Below are 25,719 nucleotides of genomic sequence, written 5' to 3' on the forward strand. Positions count from 1 at the left end.
AGTCTATGTACTGTCTCTGTGTTGCAGATTTAGTTTTATGGTTTGGCCCCTTAATTACATGGGGATAGTATAAAATCTGCATGAACCCATCATCAGACAGTATTTGAGTTAATACAACTAAAATAGGTGATAGTTAGCAAGTGATAAAGAGGTCTAGATTCAGCATCCTAGCGTGACGACAAGATGATACTTAAAAGACAAAGGGACAGGTGAGTAAAAAGGTTTGAAAATTTTGGTTAAGTTAGAATCAGCATGGACAAAATCTGAAAGGATGGAATTGTGAGAACAGATGTCTAGGTGAGAAGTAAGGGGAGAGAAGTGCAGAGATTTCTTCCTATGTTACAGGATTAAAGGAGAACTCCAGAATAGAAAAATTGTCCTCCATACTGCCGGCTATAGGCTGAGTGTCAGTGTGACGTTTTTGGCAGCAGGTGCTGGGGCCGAAAACGTCACACTGCGGCTCAGCCTATCGCCGGCCGAGTCAGGACTTCACTGCGGCTGGTGATTGGCTGAGGTGCAGTATGACTCGCTGACCATCAGCAACCATGAAGAGGATCGCGGCGGAGACCGGAGTGGGTTACCAGAGGCACGGGGGGAGCGAAGGAAGGTACCGTATATACTCGAGTATAAGCCGACCCGAGTATAAGCCGAGGCCCCTAATTTCAACCCAAAATCCCAGGAAAAGTTATTGACTCGAGTATAAGCCTAGGGTGGGAAATACATCATCGGGGGGATCATCATCCAGACCCCCGTCATTAACATCCTCATCATCATCACCCTGTCATCATCCAGACCCTCATCATCATCACCTGTCATCATCCCCACCCCCCTTCATCATCCCCTTGTCATCATCCCACACCTCCCCCTTCATCATCCCCACCCCCCTTCATCATCCCCTTATCCTCCCACACCCCCCCTTCATCATCCCCTTGTCATCATCCCCACCCTCCTTCATCATCCCCTTGTCATCATCCCACACCCCCCCTTCATCATCCTCTTGTCATCATCCGCCCTCAGTGGTCTTCAACCTGCGGACCTCCAGAGGTTTCAAAAGTACAACTCCCAGCAAGCCCGGGCAGCCATCGGCTGTCCAGGCTTGCTGGGAGTTGTAGTTTTGAAACCTCTGGAGGTCCGCAGGTTGAAGACCACTGCGGCCTTCGACATCATCCAGCCCCCTCTCACCCCCTTTAGTTCTGTACAGTACTCGCCTCCGCTCGGCGCTGGTCCGGTGCTGCAGGGCTGTCCGGTGAGGAGGTCGTCCGGTGGGATAGTGGTTCCGGGCTGCTATCTTCACCGGGGGCGACCTCTTCTCCGCGCTTCGGGCCCAGAATAGAGGCGTTGCCTTGACGATGACGCAGAAGTACGTTGGTAATGAACGTACCTCTGCGTCGTCGTCAAGGCAACGTGACTATTCTGGGTCCGGGCCCGAAGCGCTTAGAAGAGGCCTCCCCGGTGAAGCCGATGGCTGCCCGGGCTTGCTGGGAGTTGTACTTTTGAAACCTCTGGAGGTCCGCAGGTTGAAGACCACTGCGGGTGGGGAGTTCACTCGAGTATAAGCCGAGGGGGGTGTTTTCAGCACGAAAAATCGTGCTGAAAAACTCGGCTTATACTCGAGTATGTACGGTATGTATCTATTTTTTTTTTTTTTACTGCCTGCAGTATGGAGGACCATTTTTCTATTCTGGAGTTCTCCTTTAAGTGTAAATAAGGTGCTAGATGAAACATTATGGGGAGGGATTTGTTTTGTTTGCTGTTTCTATTTGTAATATTGCAGTGAACATGATTTTATAAAATCCTTTAGTACTATTTAGTGTTTCTGGATTTTGCTAAAGCATTTGAAACTGTCCCTCATAGACGTCTGACAGGTAAGTTAAGGTCTTTGGGTTTGGAAATTTTAGTTTGTAACTGGATTGAACACTGGCTCATGGATCGTACCCAGAGAGTGGTGGTCAATGATTCGTACTCTGATTGGTCCCCGGTTATTAGTGGTGTACCCCAAGGTTCAGTACTGTTGTTTAATTTATTTATCAATGATATAGTGGATGGTATTAACAGCTCTGTTTCTATCTTTGCAGATGACACCAAGCTTTGTAGCACGGTACAGTCTATAGAGGATGTGCATAAGTTACAAGATGACTTGGATAGACTAAGTGTCTGGGCATCCACTTGGCAAATGAGGTTCAATGTGGATAAATGTAAAGTTATGCATCTGGGTACTAATAACCTGCATGCATCGTATGTCTTAGGGGGGATTAAACTGGCAGAGTCACTGGTAGAGAAGGATCTGGGTGTACTTGTAGATCACAGACTACAGAATAGCATGCAATGTCAGGCTGCTGCTTCCAAAGCCGGCAGGATATTGTCATGTATCAAAAGAGGCATGGACTCAAGGGACAGGGACATAATACTCCCCCTTTATAAAACATTGGTACGGCCTCACCTGGAATATGCTGTTCAGTTTTGGTCACCTGTCCATAAAAGGGACACTGCGGAGTTGGAAAGGGTGCAGAGACGCGCGACTAAACTAATATGGGGCATGGAACATCTTAGCTATGAGGAGCGATTAAAGGAGTTACAATTGTTTAGTCTTGAGAAGAGACGTTTAAGGGGGGATATGATAAACGTATATAAGTATATTAATAGCCCATACAAAAAATATGGAGAAAAACTGTTCCAGGTTAAACCCCCCAAAGGACGAGGGGGCACTCCCTCCGTCTGGAGAAGAAAAAGTTTAGTCTCAAGGGGCGACACGCCTTCTTTACCGTGAGGACTGTGAATTTATGGAACGGTTTACCTCAGGAACTGGTCACAGCAGGAACAATTAACAGCTTTAAAACAGGATTAGATACATTCCTGGAACAAAATAAGATTAATGCTTATGAAGAAATATAAAATCTCATCCCTTCCCCAATATCGCGCCACACCCCTACCCCTTAATTCCCTGGTTGAACTTGATGGACATATGTCTCTTTTCGACCGTACTAACTATGTAACTATGTAACTATTTAACTCTTTAGTGACTGTTCTGTTTTGGGCCTTAAAGGGGTACTCCACCCCTAGACATCTTATCCCCTATCCAAAGGATAGGGGATAAGATGTCAGATCGCCGCAGTCCCGCTGCTGGCGAGCCCCGGGAGTTCGCTCTGTGCATAATGACGGGCGATACAGGGGATGGAGCAGCTTGATGTCAAGGCTCCGCCCCTCCTGACATCATGGCCCGTCCCCTTAATGCTAGTCTATGGCAGGGGGCGTGATGACCGCCACGGCCCCTCCCATAGACTTGTATTGAGGGGGCAGGCCGTGACGTAACGATGCTCCGGCCCCTGTATTGCCAGTCATTACGTGCAGAGCGAACTCGCTCTGTGCAGTAATGATAGTGCATTGCGCAGTGGCGATCCCGGGGCTCGCCAGCAGCGGGACCACTGCGATCTGACATCTTATCCCCTATCCTTTGGATAGGGGATAAGATGTCTAAGGGCGGAGTACCCCTTTAATAACCGAGCAGTTCTTTTCTTAGTTATTTCAGTGTCACATTCCAAGAGCCATAACTTTTTTTTTCCATTGGCCTAACTTGCATGTCCTTTAAGAGTTCATACACTTATATGTACGTCGTCTTGCTCTGGTACTTAGTTTGAGGGGTCTGCGTTCAACGCCTCGCCTGACACAGTGATCTGAACCGGCCGAGACCTTGGGGATAATGTCAAGCTTAAGTGATCCATCTTATGTCCGTAATTAACCCTTCAGATGCCATGATTAATACTGATCAATACAATTGAAGTATCTACGGGGCTCAGAGGTACTCATCAGACCACCAGCAGTCCGATTGGGGGGCTGTGATGAAAAAGATAGCGCCGGACCGCCACTTATCATTGCCCGGCTGGCCGGTCTGCATTCTGGTAGATCACAGATAATGAAAGTTCATAGAAGACTGGCACTACTGCGCCCCTATAAACCGAGCATGCTGTGTGAGGAAGTATATGCTGTCTGGAGATAATGAATGCAGCTGAGTGGTGCTCAGAGTAAAAGCAATCCAGGCATAACATGAAGAGGTGCCAGCAAGGCACGAAACTGGGCAATTCCACCAGAACCCCCTGCCTTTATCCTCACCCTCCCCGGCTATGATGTGTGTCCCGTCTCACCTTTTGGAATAAAGAGAATTAGTTTCTGCAGCTTTGGTGAGTCGCCTAGTCTTCTAATCATTCAGCAGGTATCCCGTGCAAACACCCAGGGGGGTCATGAGACCCCCCATGTCGGCGATTGCGGAAAATCGCAAGTGAATTCACACTTGTGATTTGCGCGATTTCAGGTCATTACGGATCTATGGTGACCCAGAATATAAGGGGGATTGCGGTTGTCCAAGACACCCCTCCTATCCCTGCTATTGGTCGTATAGACGCGACGACCAATAGCAGATCGGGGGCGGGGGGGGGTGTTTACTTTCGGTTTCCCCGTTCTGCTCACCCACAATAGGCGGGGCAGGACGAGAAAACCGACAGGGACCGGCGCCGAAGGTCACTTACCGATCTGCGGAATTTTCTCCTTCAATTTGCTGCTCTTCCTGTGAAACACCTAAAGGGTTAACAAACCTTTTGAATGTCATTTTGAATACTTTGAGGGGTGCAGTTTTTATAATGGGGTAATTTATGGGGTATTTCTAATATGAAGGCCCTTCAAATCCACTTCAAAACTGAACTGGTCCCTGGAAAATTTCGATTTTGAAAATTTTGTGAAAAATTGGAAAATTGCTGCTATACTTTGAAGCCCTCTGGTGTCTTCCAAAAGTAAAAACATGTCAACTTTATGATGGAAACACAAAGTAGACATATTGGATATGTGAATCAATATATAATTTATTTGGAATATTCATTTTCCTTATAAGCTTCAAAGTTAAAAAAAAATGCTAAATTTCAATTTTTTCATAAAATTTTTGAATTTTTCGCCAAGAAATTATGCAAGTATCGACAACATTTTACCACTAATATAAAGTAGAATTTAAGCCCCATGGTTACCACTCCAAGAACATGCACATAATTTCATATTATTATATTATTTGTATTCCCTTATTTATTCCCATTCGGATTTTATTTATATCATTACATTTTAATACTAATATGTACTGTCCATTTATTATTTATTCATTTATTAATTGTCCAATAATATGCATCTATTTATTTATATTTTGCAATTTAGTTCATTTTAATAATATCATGCACCTTCTATTTATTGTCCAGCAATATGCTTTCCTCTTCCTATATGTGAGCACATATATTTCCCCCTTATGTACAGGAATTTGCTATATAGCTCTTATTTCCCCGACTAGTAGTTCACTTATCACTGCGCAATATTTATACTCTGATCTATACTTTGATCTAATGACGCTTCTTATTCCATTACAGCGGGTGCCATCTCGCCTGCGCTCTGTTTTCAGATCCGACTTCCACAACACGATACACGAACCAGTGCTTTCATTCATTTCCCTGCTACCTGCACTGAGCACTGATTGGCCGGCGGCGTTCGTGGTTCCGGATCAAAACAGATCGCAGCGATGTGCTCTGCATCTAGTGAATACTGTACATGCGATCAGAGAAACATACACTGGGCATCACTCTGCAGAAGCGTTCCCTATATGCGTTCAGCTTAAATTGTGATTCACTTTATCCGGATCAATAACCGATCTCCTTACACTGCCCGCTGACAACAAAATACTACACTTTTATCCTCATTCATTGAGCCTCGCTCTTGTAATATAGTAGAACGTCATCTGTTTATTTACACAGGTTCTCATTCAGCCTCTCTCCCGCATAATACTGCCGGTTAATGGAGTGAATGTGCATGCTGTGACTTACAGTCACTGCTATTAACTGTTGATTTCTGTATATTTTATGTATTCTTTTAGGTGCATTTTGCGTTTTATGTATTATAATGTGACTGATGTATTCTTTTATATTGTTTTATGGGGCCAGTGTATGGTTTATGTGGGAGAGGTCAACTCCACCCACCTAAACCTGGTGCCCATTTTTTATTTATAAATATGCTGCTTGTGTAACATTGTATATGCCAATCTTAGGAAGCTCTACCTCCGAAATTCATTGATTGTATATTTAATAAACATAGCGTCAGATGGCACTTTAAAGGGGTACTGCGTTGCTGGAGTAGTTTTTGGGCCATGCTTCCTACAGTACAGATATACTTTAATACCTTTTTTGGTGTCCGATACCGCTATGGTTGTGTTTTAAAGATTACCTTTCTTTGCATCTGGAAGTCGTTCAGTTTTCTGTATCCCGCTGGGCTGGTGACCACCTTTTCCCATTCAGTCTGGGGGCCATGTTGTGTTCGGGAGCTCCTTTTTAGGTCTGTCTTTTTGCTTTCGTCATCCTCCCCAGCCTGTGATCCGCCACACCTCGTTGATGTTTATTCATATAGTATTTATCTACTCCACCTATTTGGGTTGTGGCCATCTCCTGAAGCCGTGTGTATAGGCTGCCGCAGGTGCAATCCAAGAGAGCCGCGGACGCAGGCGCACATCTTGTCTGATTTCTATTGGTTGGCTATGTAGTTAGGTTGGCTTGTGTTGCTTCAGCAACATTATTGGCCGCATTACATAAAAGAATTACCATATCAACACACAAACTTTGACAGAATCGCAGCTTGTTGCTTCTATCACGCTCCACTACACGGCAACAAACAGCTGAGAGATGATGGAGCAAGGGGGCGTGGACACACAGTCTCATCATTGGCCAGCGCAGGCAAAACCGCAAAGGTAGCAAGATAGGCTGCACAATAAAAGAGCCAGGCCCCATATTTCCAAACAAGGGTTGTACCAGTAAGGAAAATTAGCATGAGAGGCGAGGTTTACATAAGAAAGAAGGCAGGGTAAGAGGCCAAGAGGAAAGATCAAATGGGAGGAACAAACGAAGAGAGGCAGCACAGGCCACAAGACATGCTGGGAAATGTAGTTTACAACAGGCAGAAGGAAAGGAAGTGCTCTGAACAAGTGTTAAACAAACACTTCACCATGAGGCAGCAAAAGACCCGCGGGTACAGCGCTGTGCACAATAATAAGGTAATCAACAGAACATAAAGAAAAGAAAATAGCAACTTAACTGGCCACAACAGAGTACCCCTTTTAATGCCATATTCGCTTTGGACACTTTCATTTAATTACTGGAACTCTGAACAGTGCATGATACACGGGTCATTTTATTTCCCTCACCTACTTCATTGAACAGGATTAGATCATCCATCCCTGGGACCCATTGGGCTTTGCAGTTCACTCCAACCTGGATTATGATTATACTCCTATCTAGGGGTGATAAGCACTGACTATTACCATAAGGTGAGCGGCCAACCGAAAGGCTGGTGTTACCCACTCTCTACCCCATCTGGTGTCTTGGGTAATACACGAGGCACGGTTCCTCTCTTTTCTTTTTTTACCAGAGACTTTTCTTCTGCACAAGTTTTAATTAATCTCCCCCTATATCTTTGTCCTTGATTTTGAGAAAATCAGTGCAAAAATATTGTAAGATGGGGGATTTTTGTAAATAACATTCCATAATTATAAAACAGCAATAACAGTTTTATGAGACCTATGACACCTTTTGGGTTTTGCTCTTTAACCCTTTAACGACATAGAACGTTAATTTACGTCCTGATGCCCTGGTACTTAACGCACCAGGATGTACATTTACGTCCTATATATATGACACGAGTACTGGAATGGTGCTCGCATCATGCGCGTTAGGTCCCGGCTGCTATAAGCAGCCAGCGACCCACCGGTAATGGCGGACATCAGTGATGTCTGCCATAAACCCCTCAGATGCCGTGATTAATACATATAACAGCATCTGCGGCAATGCGTGTGTTTAAATGGATGATCAGATCACCTGCGGTGCTTTGATTGCGCCATACATTTTATGGGAAAATTAGTGATGTCATTACAAAGGACAATGGTCGCGCAAAAAAAAAAAAGCCCTCATATGGATGAAAATATAAGAGTTATGATTTTTAGAAGGCGAGGAGTAAAAAACGAAAATGCAAGAATAAAATTGGCTGTCTCCTTAACCCCTTAAGGACTCAGACAATTTTATTTTTACGTTTTCGTTTTTCCTCCTTGCCTTCTAAAAATCATAACTCTTTTATATTATATTATATTATAGATGATCGGATCGCCGTGGCAGCGCTGCGGGTGATCCGATCTTCCGCATTAGGATAGGGGATAAGATGTCTGATTGCGGGGGACTCGCCGCTGGGACCCCTGCGATCTCCCTGCAGCACCCGTATTATGTGCTCCACACATAATGCGGGTGCTACAGGAAGATCGTGGGGGGTCCAAGTGGCGAGTCCTCCGCGATCAGACATCTTATCCCTGATCCTTTTGATAGGGTATTAAATGTCTAAAGCTGTAATACCCCTTTAAGGCTAAAATGGGCTGTGTCCTTAAGGGCTTAATAGGATGCTGTTTCTTTATGGCTTGTAAAGTGATAACTAGTTCTGAAATGCTAAGAACAACCCCTTAGTATGGGGAAGACACTATTCAAATGATGTTCACTTCCTAGTAATAGTCTGTGATCATGCTGCAGAAATATAAGATATGTAACCACACATTTCATCTTTGCAGCATTTGAGGGCTCATTTTCAGCCAGTATTTTGTTTCAGTGTTTGTAAACCAAAACTAGAAGTGGGTCCAAAACAGAAATGTGCAAATCTTTCCATTATACGTTTTCTCTGTGTTTTTTACATACCGTACCTGGTTTTGGCTTACAAACGCTGATACAAAATCCTGGCCCAATTTCTGCAGTGTGAAACTATTCATGGTCTATTTTCTAGCAGACCGATCACCTACTACTTCTAGACAAAATTCTTCAGCTTTAAGTCATGCTAATCAGCTGTTAAAGTTATCATGACTTGCTGTTCAGGGCTGACTGTACATAAGAGATAAAAACTAGCTTTTTCAGGCAATATGGTAAAGTAACTATACTTTACTAGTCTTGGAAGGACATGAGCTTTTACATGGGCTCTGTGTTTGCCCTGATTTACAGAGCCTTGCACAGCTCCATTAACCATGCAGCAAGGCCACATGAACAATCACTAGATTGTTTGTAGGGCCCTTTAACCCCTAATGATGCAGCGATTTTTCGTTTTTTTGCATTTTCATTTTTTCATTCTTGCCTTTTAAAATCCATAGCTCTTCCAATTTTCAATCTATAGGTATTGCTGTTTGCAGTACTAATTGTACTTTGTAATGACATCATCTATGTTACTACAAAATGTATTATTCAACTTTCAGGGGGTTTAGTTTCTGTTCAATGATTTTGTTTTTCTGTAAAAATGACACATTATCTTCAATCTGTAGGTCCATACGATTACAATGATACTCAATTTATATAGGTTTTGTTTTATTTTACTAGTTAAAAAAAATGAAAATGAGTATGCTTAAAATTGTGCCCCCAATAACTTTTTTATTTTTTCATATACAGGGCTTTATGAGGGCTAATTTTTTGCGCAGGGATTTCTAGTTTTTATCGGTTTCATTTTTGTTTTGATGGGACTTTTTGATTGATTTTTAGTGATCAATTCTGAACATTGTTTTTTTATTTTACATCTACACCATCAACTATATTTTACTAGTTCCACACAGTGATACCACGTGTTTGTTTTAATTCACATTATTTTATTTGGAAAAAAGGCAACGATCGCCACTGCAATCTATTAGCTGCGGCCTCTGGCTGATTATTTCAGTCAGAGGCCGCACAAAACAGGATGATGTCACTATCCCGCTCCGATTATGTTATCCGTGTTTCTCAGGCAAATGTTGACAGAAAACAGTTTGGTTCCATGTTAGCCAGGTCACCCTTTTGCCAGATCGGCTTTAAAATCTATGGGCTCAACACTGTACCACAAATGGTGCTTGAACCCAGCCTTAATTATATATTAAATTTAATGCACACCATGTACTCCATTTTGTTGTAGTGTGTAATAAAATTCTGCAACAATTCTGTTTTAGTTTATCTTATTATGTTTAGTAGCTCTTTCCAAGTCACCCTAGGTACCAATCATATTGCCATGTTTTCGATTTTAACGTTTAGCTGACATTAAAAAATTTTTTTGACAGTGCTAGGACCCCTATTGATCTCTCGGTATAGCCATGAGCACTTCACTTCCTTAGCTCGGCGCTCAGTCAAACTTGCAGGAGACAGGCTCCATTACAAGTCTCTGGAGCCCGTCTCCTCCAATGAGATGGAATAAGCACCAAGTCGAGGAGTAAAGGGAATTTTTGCAAGTTTCTTCCATCGATATGTAGAGATTGGTGGGTGTCTCAGCAACCAATAAAAAGAAAAAGATTGACAAGTCAAAAGTTTTGTAGTGAGAGAAACGTTTTTAACCTGTTGATGCTACAGGACAAGTATACTCGTCCTGGGGCTGTGAACAGCCTGACAGCCCCTGAGGGATTTGACACTGCTTCATACCCGGCAGCACACAGCTGCTTTCAGCAGCCAAGGGCCCGCCACTAATAGCTGACTAAGAGCGATCTCTATGCTGGCTATGTGAAAACTGACTGGCATTTAAACAGCAATGCTGCACAAAGATCGTAGTATAGTGGTCAGATCACCTCAGGGATGTGGAATTCCGATCACCTGACGCCTGGGACATGCAGTTCCGGGCGCTGGGCAGGTGAATTTTTCCGGCCCTTAGCCCTGCTTTGGGCGAGCAGCGCCAGACCTGATAAGTGCGGCGGTGCTCAGCAGTCTGTATGGAGCGGGCTCCCGACTCCTGCCCGCTCCATACTCTGCAGCCCCTGGCTGTTTTCAGTAGCCGGGGCTGCCGCTAATAGCCAGCATGCGGCGACTGCCGTGGCTGGTTATTAACCCTTTAGATCGCCACTGTCAAAGCTGACAGCGGCATCTAAAGGGACATGTGAATGCTCCCTGGTGGGCTAGTGGGGTGGATCACCGCCCCGCAGGGTGATTGCGGAGGGGAGATCCACCATAGAGGTAGCCGGAGGGCTTACCTCTTCTTCCCTGGTGTCTGTGGCTCTGTCATTGATAGAGCCTGGCTGGACTAGGCTCTATCAATGGATCACTGAGCACACAGATCAATGGAGTTCAATAGAACTCTATTGATCTGTATGAGGAATCTAATGATTCCTCCTAAAAGTCTAATAAAGTGTAAAAAAAAAAATTTAAGTTTTAATAGAAGTTTAAACGACACATATTAACCCCTTTCATGTTCAAGTTCAAATCACCCCCTTTTCATATATAAAAACATGTAAACATAATAAAAAGAAACATATTTAGTATCGCTACGTGCGTAAATGTACGAACTCTTAAAATATAACATTATGTATCCCATACGGTAAATTACGTAAATGTAAGAAAAATACCAAACCACAGAATTACAATTTTTATAATATCCCAGAAAAAATAAGTTAAAAAGCGATTAAAAAGTGAGATCAATTCCAAAATCGTACAAAATACAGATAATGTCGCAAAAAATTAGCCCTCATACAGCCTGGTATGCGGAAAACATTTTTAAAAATAAAAGCTACAGGGGTCAAAAAATGGCATGTAAAAAAAATTCGACAAAGTTCAGAATTTTTTTTAAATTAATAAAACATGACAGAAACTATACAAATCTGGTATTGCAGTAATCAGGCGACCTAAAGTATCAAAAAAAATGTTAACTCAACCACAAGGTAAATGGTGTAGAAAAGAAAACCACCAAATTTGCAAAATTATCTTTTACTATTTCAATTTCATTTCTCCGATTATATTTTTATTTATAAATTTTTTGTTCAGAGAATATGTTTTTTTTGTTCAGAGAAAAATAACAAAAAAATAACAAAAATAAAAGGTATCCTTATAGTAGGTAGTTATGGCTATTATAGGGCAAGGAGGAAAAAATGACAGTGTAAAAGCGAAAATTGGTCCGGACAAGCGGATTGTCATGAGGGACAAGTAGATTTTGCTCCGTTTTAGTCCCGTGGATAAGTAGTTTTTTTTTATATGAGCTTCATATGAAGGGGCTTCATGGATATGACACCCTAAGGCCTTCAGAAGGCCCCCTTACTTGCCATGACAGAGAAATCATTTCAATGGATTGTAGGGGTCCCACAAAACAAAAGCTCTCAAATGCCTCTGTAAAAAAAATAAAAATAAAATAAAATAAAAAGTGTTATGGCTCTTAAAAGGAGAGGAGAAAAAAAAAATAAAACCCAAAAATGTTATTTTTCTGTGTCATTAAGTATTTAACCCATAGAGGAGGCAGGTTGCGCAGTACATTTTATGATAAAATAAAAGTTGTCATTGCAAAGTACAGTTGGTCATGCAAAAAACAAGCCCTCATATGAGTCTGTGGATGGGGGAAAAAAAAGGAAATGATGGCTCTTAAAAGGCGAGATGGAAAAAATTTACATTTGGCCAAGGCCAAAATGGTCTGTGTCCTTAAAGAGTTAACATCCATAGCTCTTAGTAGATACAGTGTTAAGTACATTAAACAATCATGTCTGAGACAAGATACTGATACATCAATCAGCAATTTATTTAGTTTTTCTGCTTTTAATAAAATCAGTGATTTATGTGGATGTGGATCATCTTGTGTAACTCTGTGTTTGTAGTAATATTACATAAAACTTCCAAACACATGGTCTTTCGGCTGTTTTTAGTTCTTTCTCATGTGTGGTTTATCAGCAGAACATCCCCCAGTGTGAAGGTTGATTGGTGGAGAGGTGGGTGGAACAGAGCTATTATCATGACTGCCAGGGCCTTCCTGATTCTGTTTCAAAGTAAACAACTAGTATGTACTGAGCACCTGTATTGCTTGTGGTATGCCAATAAAACTTGCACTTCCTTTCATTCATTCAGCGTGTTCTTTTTGAGCTTCATTGGCAGGCCTGTGGGTAAACATTTAGCAGTTATTCAAGGATTTTTCTAATTGTATTGCCCTTTCTTGCATATTTCAATCTGTCACACATTTTCTACAACTTAGAGATTATAAGTGCTGAGCTATAGAAAGTATTTACACCGTTGAAATCTTTTTTTTCAAGTCAACTGGTGCCAGAAAGTTAAACAGATTTGTAAACAATGACTGCTATTAAAAAATCTTAATCCTTCCAGTACTTCTAAGCTGCTGTATACTCCAGAGTAAGGTCTATGGTTCTTTTCAGTCTGACGACAGTGCTCTCTGCTGACACCTCTGTACATGTTAGGAACTGCCCAGAATACGAATAAGAACTGTTGTTTTACATGTTGTCTACTTTTTTCCAGTTATTAATTAAATACACAGGAGTCATGATGGATGAAGTGTATGTTCTGTATTTTTATTGATTTTAGCATAACTTGATTTCCTAGTCTGTTGCTACAATCTTCTAATATGTAAATGGAAAATAATAAAAAAAAAAAAATGTTTGAGTATTTCTTATATTTTGGCTCTTCAAGGTATCTGCAAACTTTAACTGTTAAGGGCATAGGGTGTACAGGTATGCCCGTGCATCCTGGTACTAAAGGACCAAGGGCGTACCTGTAAGTGCTGGTCCTGTCACCGGCGTTTGAAGTGTGCTTACGAGCTGAGCACGCCTCATATCCCGAGGGACCCGGCTGCTATGACCCAGGGTCATTGCCGAGCAACGGGAACAATATATTTTTGTTCATTTAAGAAATGATGCATTGGAATTTATACTGGCTTGCTTTTGTAATCCTCTGCCATTCAACCTTCAGCCTATTAGAGAATTGTTAGGTTTTCTAAAGGGAAAGGAACAATTGCCCTTATATATGTGTGGGGACTTTAATTGTACAATGAATCCTGAAATTGATAAATTCAATAAATCTTTTTTAAATCAACTGGTGCTAGAAAGTTAAACATATTTGTAAATTACTTCTATTAAAATTTTTTAATCCTTCCTGTATTTAGCTGCTGAATACTTCAGAGGAAATTCTTTTCTTTTTGGAATGCTCTCTGATGACATCACGAACACACTGCTCTCTGCTGACGTTAATATAATAATAAGTCTTTATGTTTTGTTGTCCTTAGAATTTTTTTTCCACCGGAGTACCCCTTTAACCCTTTAAGGACCCAGCCATTTTACACCTCAGGACCCGGCCATTTTTTGCAATTCTGACCACTGTCACTTTAAACATTAATAACTCTGGAATGCTTTTAGTTATCATTCTGATTCCGAGATTGTTTTTCGTGACATATTCTACTTTAACATAGTGGTAAAATTTTGTGGTATCTTGCATCCTTTCTTGGTGAAAAATCCCAACATTTTATGAAAAATTTGAAAATTTTGCATTTTTTTAACTTTGAAGCTCTCTGCTTGTAAGGAAAATGGATATTCCAAATAATTTTTTTTTTATTCACATATACAATATGTCTATTTTATGTTTGCATCATAAAATTTACGTGTTTTTACTTTTGGAAGTCACCAGAGGGCTTCAAAGTTCAGCAGCAATTTTCCAATTTTTCACAAAATTTCCAAACTCACAATTTTTCATGGACCAGTTCAGGTTTGAAGTGGATTTGAAGGGTCTTCATATTAGAAATACCCCACAAATGACCCCATTATAAAAACTGCACCACCCAGAGTATTCAAAATGACATTCAGTCCACGTTTTAACCCTTTAGGTGTTTCACAGGAATAACAGCAAAGTGAAGGAGAAAATTCACAATCTCCATTTTTTACACTCGCATGTTCTTGTAGACCCAATTTTTGAATTTTTACAAGGGGAAAAAGGAGAAAATGTATACTTATATTTGTAGCCCAATTTCTCTCGAGTAAGCACATACCTCATATGTCTATGTAAAGTGTTCGGTGGGCGCAGTAGAGGGCTCAGAAGCGAAGGAGCGACAAGGGGATTTTGGAGAGTACGTTTTTTTTAAATGGTTTTTGGGAGGCATGTTGCATTTAGGAAGCCCCTATGGTGCCAGAACAGCAAAAATCCCCCACATGGCATACCATTTTGGAAACTAGACCCCTTGAGGTACGTAACAAGGAATAAAGTGAGCCTTAATACCCCACAGGGGTTTCACGACTTTTGCATATGTAAAAAAATAAAAATAAAATTTCACTAAAATGTGTGTTTCCCCCCAAATTTCACATTTTTGCAAGGTTTAATAGCAGAAAATACCCCCCAAACATTGTAACCCCATCTCTTCTGAGTATGAAGGTACCCCATAAGTTGACCTGAGGTGTACTATGGGTGAACTACAATGCTCAGAAGAGAAGGAGTCATATTTGGCTTTTTGAGAGCAAATTTTGCTCGGGGGGCATGTCGCATTTAGGAAGCCCATATGGTGCCAGGACAGCAAAATAACCCCCACATGGCATACCATTTTGGAAACTAGACCCCTTGAGGAACGTAACAAGGCATAAAATGAGCATTTACCCCCCACTGGTGTCTGTCATATCTTTGGAACAGTGGGCTGTACAACATTTTTAATTTGCACAGCCCACTGTTCCAAAGATCTGTCAGACACCAGTGGGGGGTAAATTCTCACTGCACCCCTCATTACATTCCGTGAGGGGTGTAGTTTCCGAAATGGGGTCACATGTGGGGTTTTGTTTTTTTTGCGTTTGTCAAAACCGCTGTAACAATCAGCCACCCCTGTGCAAATCACCTCAAATGTACATGGCGCACTCTCCCTTCTGTGCGCCCCCAGAACACTTTACGCCCACATATGGGGTACCTCCGTACTCGGGAGAAATTGTGTTACAAATTTTGTGGCGCTTTTTTCCCCTTTACCTCTTGTCAAAATGAAAAGTATAGGGCAACACCAGCATGTTAGTGTAAAAAGTTAATTTTTTTACACTAACATGCTGGTGTAGACCCCAACTTCACCTTTTCATAAGGGGTGAAAGGAGAAAAAGACCCCCAAGATTTGTTAGTCAATTTCTCCCGAGTACGGCGATACCCCATATGTGGCCCTACTCTGTTGCCTTGAAATACCACAGGGCTCCAAAGTGAGAGCGCCATGCGCATTTGAGGCCTGAATTAGGGATTTGCATAGGGGTGGACATAGGGGTATTCTACGCCAGCGATTCCCAAACAGGGTGCCTCCAGCTGTTGCAAAACTCCCAGCATGCCTGGACAGTCAACGGCTGTCTGGCAATACTGGGAGTTGTTGTTTTGCAACAGCTGGAGGCTCCATTTTGGAAACCGTGGCGTACCAGGCGTTTTTCATTTTTATTGGGGAGGGGAGGGGGGCTGTGTAGGGGTATGTGTATATGTAGTGTTTTTTACTTTTTATTTTATTTTGTGTTAGTGTAGTGGTGTGTAGTGTTTTTAGGGTACAGTCACACGGGCGGGGGATTACAGCGAGTTTGAGCTGCCGCGCAAAATTTGCTGCATCGCAAACTTGCAGCCTGATACTCACTGTAAGCCCCCTGCCCATGTGAGTGTACCCTGTACATTCACAGGGGGGGGGCCTCCAGCTGTTGCAAAACTACTACTCCCAGCATGCCTGAGAATGTTTGGGAGTTGTGGTTTTGCAACAGCTGGAGGCACACGGGTTGGGAAACACTGAGTTAGGAAACAATGTTTCCCAACCAGTGTGCCTCCAGCTGTTGCAAAACCACAACTCCCAAACATTCTCAGGCATGCTGGGAGTAGTAGTTCGGCAACATCTTTAGAGCCAGATGTTGCCGAACTACAACTCCCAGCATGCTTGGAGTTGTAGTTTTGCAACATCTGGAGGACTACAGTTTGCAGACCACTGATACAGTGGTTCCCAATCTGTGCCCTTCCAGATGTTGCAAAACTACAACTCCCAGTATGCCAAAACTGTCCAGGCATGCTGGGAGTTGTAGTTCTGCAACATCTGAAGGGCCAGATGTTACAGCACTACAACTCCCAGCATGCCTGGACAGTAAGGGCATGCTGAGGATGTGTAGTTTTGCAACATCTGGAAGGGCACAGTGGTCTCCAAACTGTGGACCTCCAGATGTTGCAAAACTGCAACTCCCAGCATGCCCAGACGCCAAGGGCTGTCTGGGCATGCTGGGAGTTGTAGTTTACAGGGTCCTATTACAGCAATGCATGTCGCTTTACGGCGACGTGCATTGCTGTAAAGGGCCCGACCGCGGCTGAAGATCGACTCACCTGTCGCCGCTGCCGCCGTCTTCATCGTCTGGATCCGGGTCTTCAGAGACGAGGTAAGTACCGGGGCCGGTCCCCAGCACTCCCCCGTCCCCCGCCGCGTCCTCCGGTCTTCCTCCCGTCCTCTCCGGACTTTCAGGGGCCGGGCAGGACGGGAGGAAGTAACCGCCCCCCCTCCTGCGATTGGTCGGTTAACTAACCGACAGATCGCAGGGGATCGGAGGAGGTGGCCGGCTTGCCACCTCGCTCCGATACTCCAGCATGGTCCTGGCTGTCTGTGACAGCCGGGATCATGCGAAATTACCGGGCGGTCGGGTCCCAGAGACCCGATCAGCCCGGTATCGCCGCAGATCGCAAGGGCGATTTCCCTTGCGATTTGCGGCGATCGCCGACATGGGAGGCCTACATGGCCCCCCTCGGCGTTTGCCCTGGATGCCTGCTGAAGGATTTCAGCAGGCATCCAGTTCCGATCTCTGCCCGGCGAGCGGCAGAGACCGGAAAACGCCATGACGTATGCATACGTCATGGGTCCTTAAGGCCCAGGGTGTGAAGACGTATGCATACGTCATGGGTCCTGAACAGGTTAATTTCCAGCAGTAGATACAATATTCTAGTAAGGTCTATATAGCACATCAGTCCCACTCAGCCCCTGTTCCTCCACCTATCAGGCTGGGGCCTGGCCAAGGAGAAGTGAGAGGGCAAGTGGAGCAAGTTTTTCCTCCTTTCTCTCCACATTGTCTAAGAAGCAGCCCCACCGCCCCGACAAAGTATCGCTCCGTCATTATTAGTTCATTCCAAATAACCAGTAGGTACATTTTCCTCATCTACATTTTGTGTCACAGGTCTCCATTCGAATATCAAGGCAGATAAAACAGAAAAATGCAGGTTTAACTTACAGCCTTAGTCCATAGCTGTGGCATCTCCTCGTGGAGCCCTTGCTTGTGCCCAGCTTCCACATCCAGGTCTCGGAGCACGTGACCTCGATCCCCAGACCCATGTGACCCGCATCACCTTATCCGGAGTTGGGGGGGGGGGGGGGGTTAGGAGGAACGGAGAGAGATACGCTCAGGTGCTGCCTACGCCATGACACCTCCCCAGAAGAGGACATTTTTAAGCATACTAATTTTGGTGCATAAACAAAACCGAAAAAGCTACAATGGAGTCACTGAATGATAATAAAAACAAAGTAAATTTTATTGGTATACATTAAAACTAAACACATATATAAGAGGAGGAAAAAACATTTAAAAAATTCGGCATCACCAGACACCCTGCATGAAGAAGGATGGTAATCAGGGGACATGACTAATGCTGAATATACAAAGCTAAATGAATGCAGACAACGGCAGGTAATGTGCATAAGCGCATAAAGGTGAAAGACAAGTAAAGTGCCGTGTGTTGATAATAACAAATAGTGACAGGAAAGTACAAAGTAGCAAATGATACCCACAAGTCCAATACTGAACAATACAATGCAGGTTCTGGGATGACCCCAACCCAACGCGCATTTCGGCACTCTGACCTTCGTCCGGGAGTGGCTAAATCCCAGACCTTTAAAACAGTCATGGCAGTAAATGTTGGCACCCATGAAATTTTTCAAGAAAATGAAGTATTTCACACAGAAAGGGATTGCAGTAACACATGTTTTTCTTTACACACGTTTATTCCCTTTGTGTTTATTGGAACTAAACCAAAAAAGGGAGGAAAAAAAAAGCAAATTGGACATAATGTCTTACCAAACTCCAAATATGGGGTGGACAAAATTATTGGCACCCATAGCTTAATATTTGGTTGCGCACCCTTTGGAAAAAATAACTGAAATCAGTCGCTTCCTTTAACCATCAATAAGCTTCTTACACCTCTCAGCTGGAATGTTGGACCACTCTTCCTTTGCAAACTGTTCCAGGTCTCTCTTATTGGAAGGGCACCTTTTCCCAACAGCAATTTTAAGATCTCTCCACAGGTGTTCAATGGGATTTAGATCTGGACTCATTGTTGGCCACTTCAGAACTCTCCAGCGCTTTGTTGCTATCCATTTCTGGTTGCTTTTTGATGTATGTTTGGGGTCATTGTCCTGCTGGAAGACCCAAGATCTCGAATTCAATCCCAGTTTTCTGACACTGGGCTGTACAGTGCAACCCAAAATCCCTTGGTTATTCTCAGATTTCATGATGCCTTGCACACATTCAAGGCACCCAGTGCCAGAGGCAGCAAATCAACCCTAAAAACATCAATGAACCTCCACCATATTTCACTGTAGGTACTGTGTTCTTTTCTTTGTAGGCCTCATTCCGTTTTCGGTAAACAGTAGAATGATGTGCTTTACCAAAAAGCTCTATCTTGGCCTGATCTTTCCACACAGCTCATTTTGGCAAAATGTAGTCTTGCTTTTTATGTCTGTGTCCGCAGTGGGTCCTCCTGGGCCTCCTGCCATAGCATTTCATTTAAATGTCGACTGATAGTTCGCGTTGACACTGATGCTCCCTGAGCCTGCAGGACATCTTGAATATCTTTGGAACTTGTTTGGGGCTGCTTATCCACCATCCACACTATCCTGCATTGACACCTTTCATCAATTGTTCTCTTCCTTCCACGCCCAGGGAGATTAGCTACAGTGCCATGGGTTGCACACTTCTTGATAATGTTGCGCACTGTGGACAAAGGCCAATCTAGATCTCTGGAGATTGTTGATATTTTTTCACAATTTTGGTTCTCAAGTCCTCAGTCAGTTCTCTTCACCTCTTTCTGTTGTCCATGCTTAGTGGGGCCCACACAGACATACAATGCAAAGACTAAGTGAACTTCTCTCCTTTTTATCTGCTTTCAGGTGTGATTTTTATATTGCCCACACCTGTTACTTGCCCCAGGTGCGTTTAAAGGATTATCACATGCTTGAAACAATCTTATTTATCCACAGTTTTGAAAGGGTGCCAATAATTTTGTCTAGCCCATTTTTGGAGTTTGGTGTGACATTATGTCCAATTTGCTTTTTGTCCTCCCTTTTTTGGTTTAGTTCCAATACACACAAAATGAATAAACATGTGTATAGCAAAACATGCGTTACTGCAATCCTTTTCTGTGAGAAATACTTCATTTTCGGCCATGACTGTATACATGGTGACCCAATGAGAACAAAGAGCACATCATGTATTTAATTACTAGTATGTCAGTGCACATCCGCTCCGTGTCTGTGTATGGTGCATTCAACACCACTGACGTCACTTCCCCCGACGTCCAGAGAGGGCAAGTCATAGGACACCCCCATGTGAACATGCACGTAATCGAAACCACACATAGACGCGACCTCATGGACTACCGCAAGAGGACACAGCCGAGCATGTGCACAAGCGACGAAGCCAGCTAATGAAAAACCATACTAGCTGAACAACTGTGGCACAGTGACATCTAGTGGTGGGGAGGACTACACAAAGGATCAATGAAACATAATCTCTGATAGCCATAAACCCAGGGACCAGCGGAAAAGCATTTTGCAATTGGAAATATACAATAGTAGGTAATACATACTTTATACACATACATAGTTCAAAAAGTACATAAGCATAAATATAACAAAGTGAATCCTGGTAGAAAAACAGACATGGCCGCACATCCACAATTTTGTATTATGATCTAATTGCTTCTCAGCATAATTACAAAAACGAACAGGTTGTTAGTATATACGTTTTGATCAAAAGGTACAAAGCCCAATCGCCACGTCAAGGCCACCTATTGAGAGTGGGTCCCTAACGTCCCTAGCATAAAATGGTGTAGCACTGGGCGGCGCCCACCACTGCAGCGACACCAGTGCCCACAGGGGGAACGACCCACTGGCAGAGCGGCCCCAGTGCCACCCAAACCAGTCTCCGGGCCGCACCCCCCGCAGACACGGCGCCACGGCAGCAACGGATGCCGCACAGCACCACACCAGTGTGAACAAGGTGTAACAGTACACTTACCATATGCTCCCAGTCAGACTGGGAGACTGCTAGAAAATGAAAGGGCCCAGGTGTAGCTACCTGCTACTTATATAGGGTTGGGCTAAGGGGGTGTGGAGGAGTGCAGGTCAAGTGGAACAAAAAAAAAATGGAGGGGATAGAATACACAATGTGAATCCTGGTAGAAAAAACAGACATGGCCGCACATCCACAATTTTGTATTATGATCTAATTGCTTCTCAGCATAATTACAAAAACTAACAGGTTGTTAGTATATACGTTTTGATCAAAAGGTTCAAAGCCCACTCGCCACGTCAAGGCCACCTATTGAGAGTGGGTCCCTAACATCCCTAGCATATATACATATACACATACAGTATAAGGACATATACACATACAGTATAAGGACACAAAACCAAGAAATAATTATAATAAATATATGTGAAATCAATTAAGTGAAAGTAATGCAAAATTGTCTACATCTTTGCATTACTTTCAATTAATTAGTTTCACATATATTTATTATATTTATAATAATTATTTCTTGGGCAGAATGGGGAAATGTCCTGTCACTTACTGGCGGTGGTGATCGGTGGTCTCTAAACTGTAGCCCTACATGTTGCAAAACTACAACTCCCAGCATGCCCAGACAGCTGTTTGATGTTTGGGCATGCTGGGATTTGTAGTTTTGCAATGGTCTCTAAACTGTGGCCCTCTAGATCTTGCAACACTACAACTCCCAGCATGCACGAACAGCAAACGGCTGTCTCGCCATGCTTAGAGTTGTAGTTGCGTACCTCCAGCAGTTGCATAACTACAACTCCCAACATGCCTTTCGGAAATCAGTACATGCTGGGAGTTGTAGTTTTGCAACAGCTGGAGGCACACTGGTTGGAACATACTGAGTTAGGTAACAGAACTGAAGGTTTTCCAACCAGTGTGCCTCCAGCTGTTGCAAAAGTACATTTCCCAGCATGCATGGTCTGTCAGTGCTGGGAGTTGTAGTTTTGCAACAGCTGGAGGTTTCAGCTACAGGGTACATTCACACGGGCGGGTTTACAGTGAGTTTCCTGCTTCAAGTTTGAGCAGCAGCAAATTTTCCGCCGCAGCGCAAACTCCTAGTGGGAAACTCACCGTAAACCCCCGTGTGAATGTACCCTAAAAACACTACACTAACACATAATAAAGAGCACCACACTACATATACACCCCCTTACACTGCCCCCCCCCCCCCCAATAAAAATGAAAAACGTATCGTATGGCAGTGTTTCCAAAACGGAGCATCCAGCTACTGCAAAACAACAACTCCCAGCATTTCCGGACAGCCACTGACTGTCCAGGCATGCTGGGAGTTTAAGCCCTCCGATGTCTTCCAAAAGTAAAAACATGTCAACTTTATGATGCAAACACAAAGAAGACATATTGTATATGTGAATCAATATAACATTTATTTGGAATGTCTATTTTCCTTACAGGCAGAGAGCTTCATAGTTAGAAAAATGCTACATTTTCTAATTTTCCATGACATTTTTTAATTTTTCATCAACAAATGATGCAAGTATCGACAAAGATTTACCACTAAGTTAAAAGAATATGTCACGAAAAAACTATCTCGGAATTAAATGCTTAAGTAGAAGCATCCCAGAGTTATTAATGGTTAAAGTGACAGTGGTCAAATGTGCAAATAATTGCTCGGGTCCTTAAGGTGAAAATGGGCTGGGTCCTTTAGGGGTTAAACTTAAAAAGCAAAAGTGTCATCGAATAAAATACAAACCATTAAATTTGTGTCAATGTGTGTTTGAAAGTTATTAATGTCCCCTCATCGTCCCCCTCTTTGTCAGTTAATAATGTCCACTCATTTTCCCTCTGGGTTTCAATTATTAGGCTGTTTCTACTTTTTATAAAAAAAAATTGGGGAGGAGGGGGGACACACCAATTCTGCTGCATGGCGCTTTTTCTGCGAAAAATGTTTATTTCAGTTTGGCGTTTTTTTACTCTTTTTTTTTTTTTTAGCTCCCAGGCGTTTTTTTATTCTTTTTTGGACTTTAGCGATCCAAAAAAGTGATGGAGATAGCTTTTTTTATAAAATTTCTATGTTGGGAGCAGTAGTACCTGCAGTCAAGGAAAGATCACAGTGGATGTCACTTTTGACACCTGCTGTGATCCTTCTGTATAATGTATAGATGCGGGCGGCCGCTCTTCTATGGTCCATTATACAGGAGGATCACAACGGACCCGGGTGATCTGTCAATTAGTACAGGTATTACTACTCCCATCATGGAACAGTGTGTTCCATGCTGGGAGTAGTAGTACTACCTAAAAAATGTAAAAACAAAAAGTAAAAAAAAACACACACTACATTTTTATTATTGTCGGCTACATTTTTAGTGCCCTGCCCGCCCACATAAATTGATCCCTGTTTAAAAATGTATTAACATTTTGTTATAAAAAAAAAACATACATTTCGTTAAATACAATTTTTTCCATCAATACTGTATCTTTTTTATAATTTTTTTTTCAATGGTACCCTACGAAATGGTACCCATCACTTGTTTGGATTCTATCAAAAAAGATTTAAAAATGCCTGTAAAAACGCCAAAGTTAAAACCCACATGCCGTTTTTCTTGGCGTTTTTTTCACTTCCATAGATTTCTATGGGAGGTAAAAGCCAAGATTCTCCCGAAAAAATGGCATGAAGTCTCAACAAGAGGTCGTTTTTGAAAAACTGCCAAGGAGCCAAAAATACCTGAAAAACGTCAAAAGGATAAAAAAAAAAAAAAACGCCAAACTGAAAAACACCAAGTGGATATTGCATTTTGAAGTTCCCTATTGAGTTGCAGCTAACATCTGGCAGCAGTATTTTTTCACAAAAAAACGCCATGCAGCAAAATGGGTGTTTTAATTGGCGTTTTTGCCAAAAAAAATAAAAATCGAAACCTAGCCTAAAGGGGTACTCAACAATTTTTTTTAAATCAACTTTAGCCAGAAAGTTAAACAGATTTCTAAATTACTTCTATTTAAAAATCTTAATCCTTTCAGTAATTAGCTGCTGTACGCTTCAGAGGAAGTTGTGTAGTTATTTTCTGTCTGACCACAGTGCTCTCTGCTGACACCTCTGTCCGTATCAGGAACTGTCCAGAGCAGGAAAGGTTTGCTATGGGGATTTGCTTGTACTCTGGACAGTTCCTGACATGGACAGAGGTGTCAGCAGAGAGCACTGTGTCAGACTGAAAAGAATTCCAGAATGCCCTGACATGGACAGAGGTGTCAGCAAAGAGCACTGTGGTCAGACTCAAAATAATTCCAGAAAGAATTCGCAGCAAATTAGCAGCATCGCCGTGAAGCTCCTTACTCCTGACTAGAGAGCCTCACTTCTAAGGCCACTGATTGGCTGCAATAGTCACCTGATGCCTGCTGGTTCTGTAAGACTGTAGTGCTGACCACCTCAAGCAAAACTGTGATCAGCTCAGGAATGTAGGCGGGGAAAGTAAAACAGTTTATTATTATTATTTTTTTAACCACTAAGGGACCCAGGGCATATAGGTACGCCCCAACGCCCTGGAACTTAAGGACCCAGCGCATACCTGTACGCCCATGGGAATTTTGATTCCCGCCACGCGGAACCCGGGCCGGGATGACTGCTGATATCTATCAGCAGGCACCCCGTGCAAACCCCTGGGGGGTCCTGTACCCCCCCCATGTGGTGATTCCGGGTCATACGGGTCTCTGGTTGCCCCGCTCTGCCCACCGACTGTTGTCCTGGCAGAATGGGGAAACTGTCCTGTGACCGGCGGCGATGGTGGAGGTAGCTTACCAGCGGTGATCCTCTCCCTGGTGCGGCAAACCTGCCACTACGGAAGCCAGTGAGTTGTTGCCTTGCAACATCTGGAGGGCTACAATTTGGAGACCACTATACAGTGGTCTCTAAACTGTAGCCCTCCAGATGTCGCAAAACTACAACTCCCAGCATGCCCAGACAGCTGTCTGGGCATGCTGGGATTTGTAGTTTTGCAACATCTGGAGGGCCACAGTTTGGAGATCACTGTGCAGTGGTTTCTAAACCGTGGCCCTCTAAATCTTGCAAAACTACAACTCCCAGCAGGCACAAGCAGCAAACTTCTGTCTCGCCATGCTGGGAGTTGTAGTTATGTACCTCCAGCTCTAGTATAACTACATCTCGCAGCATGCCCTTCGGCGATCAGTACATGCTGGGAGTTGTAGTTTTGCAACAGCTGGAGGCACACTGTTTGGAAAATACTGAGTTAGATAACAGAATCTAACTTAAGGTTTTCCAACCAGTGTGCCTCCAGCTGTTGCAGAAGTACAACTCCCAGCATGCACGGTCTGGGAGTTGTAGCTTTGTATTAGCTGGAGTTTCCTGCTTCAAGTTTGAGCTGTGGCAAATTTTCAGCAGCGCAAACTCCTAGCGGGAAACTCGCCATAAACCCGCCGGTGTGATTGTACCCAAAAAAACACTACACTACACTAACACATAATAAAGGGTAAAACACTTCATATACACCCCCTTACATTTTTAATTTTTATTGGGGGAGGGGGGAAGTGTATCGTACGGCAGTGTTTCCAAAACGGAGCCTCCAGCTGTTGCAAAACAATAACTCCCAGCATTTCTGGACAGCCACTGACTGCCCAGGCATGCTGGGAGTTTAGTAACAGCTGGAGGCACCCTGTTTGGG

General features: G+C 43.1%; 1 protein-coding gene and 1 long non-coding RNA gene across 2 annotated transcripts in view; one reads left to right on the forward strand and one right to left on the reverse strand.

The window, feature by feature from the left end:
* The window catches only part of SLC16A10 (solute carrier family 16 member 10), a 144,865-nt gene that overhangs the window by 68,599 nt on the left and 50,547 nt on the right, over positions 1–25,719 (forward strand). The gene's annotated exons all lie outside the window — the stretch shown is intronic.
* On the reverse strand, positions 12,514–18,116 carry LOC130362211 (uncharacterized). Its single transcript, XR_008891321.1, has 2 exons — positions 17,987–18,116; positions 12,514–12,889 (listed from the first exon to the last, which is right to left on the reverse strand). It is a non-coding gene; the product is annotated as an uncharacterized LOC130362211 (long non-coding RNA).

Source organism: Hyla sarda, chromosome 3 (assembly GCF_029499605.1).
Source record: "Hyla sarda isolate aHylSar1 chromosome 3, aHylSar1.hap1, whole genome shotgun sequence".
Lineage (NCBI taxonomy): Eukaryota > Metazoa > Chordata > Amphibia > Anura > Hylidae > Hyla > Hyla sarda.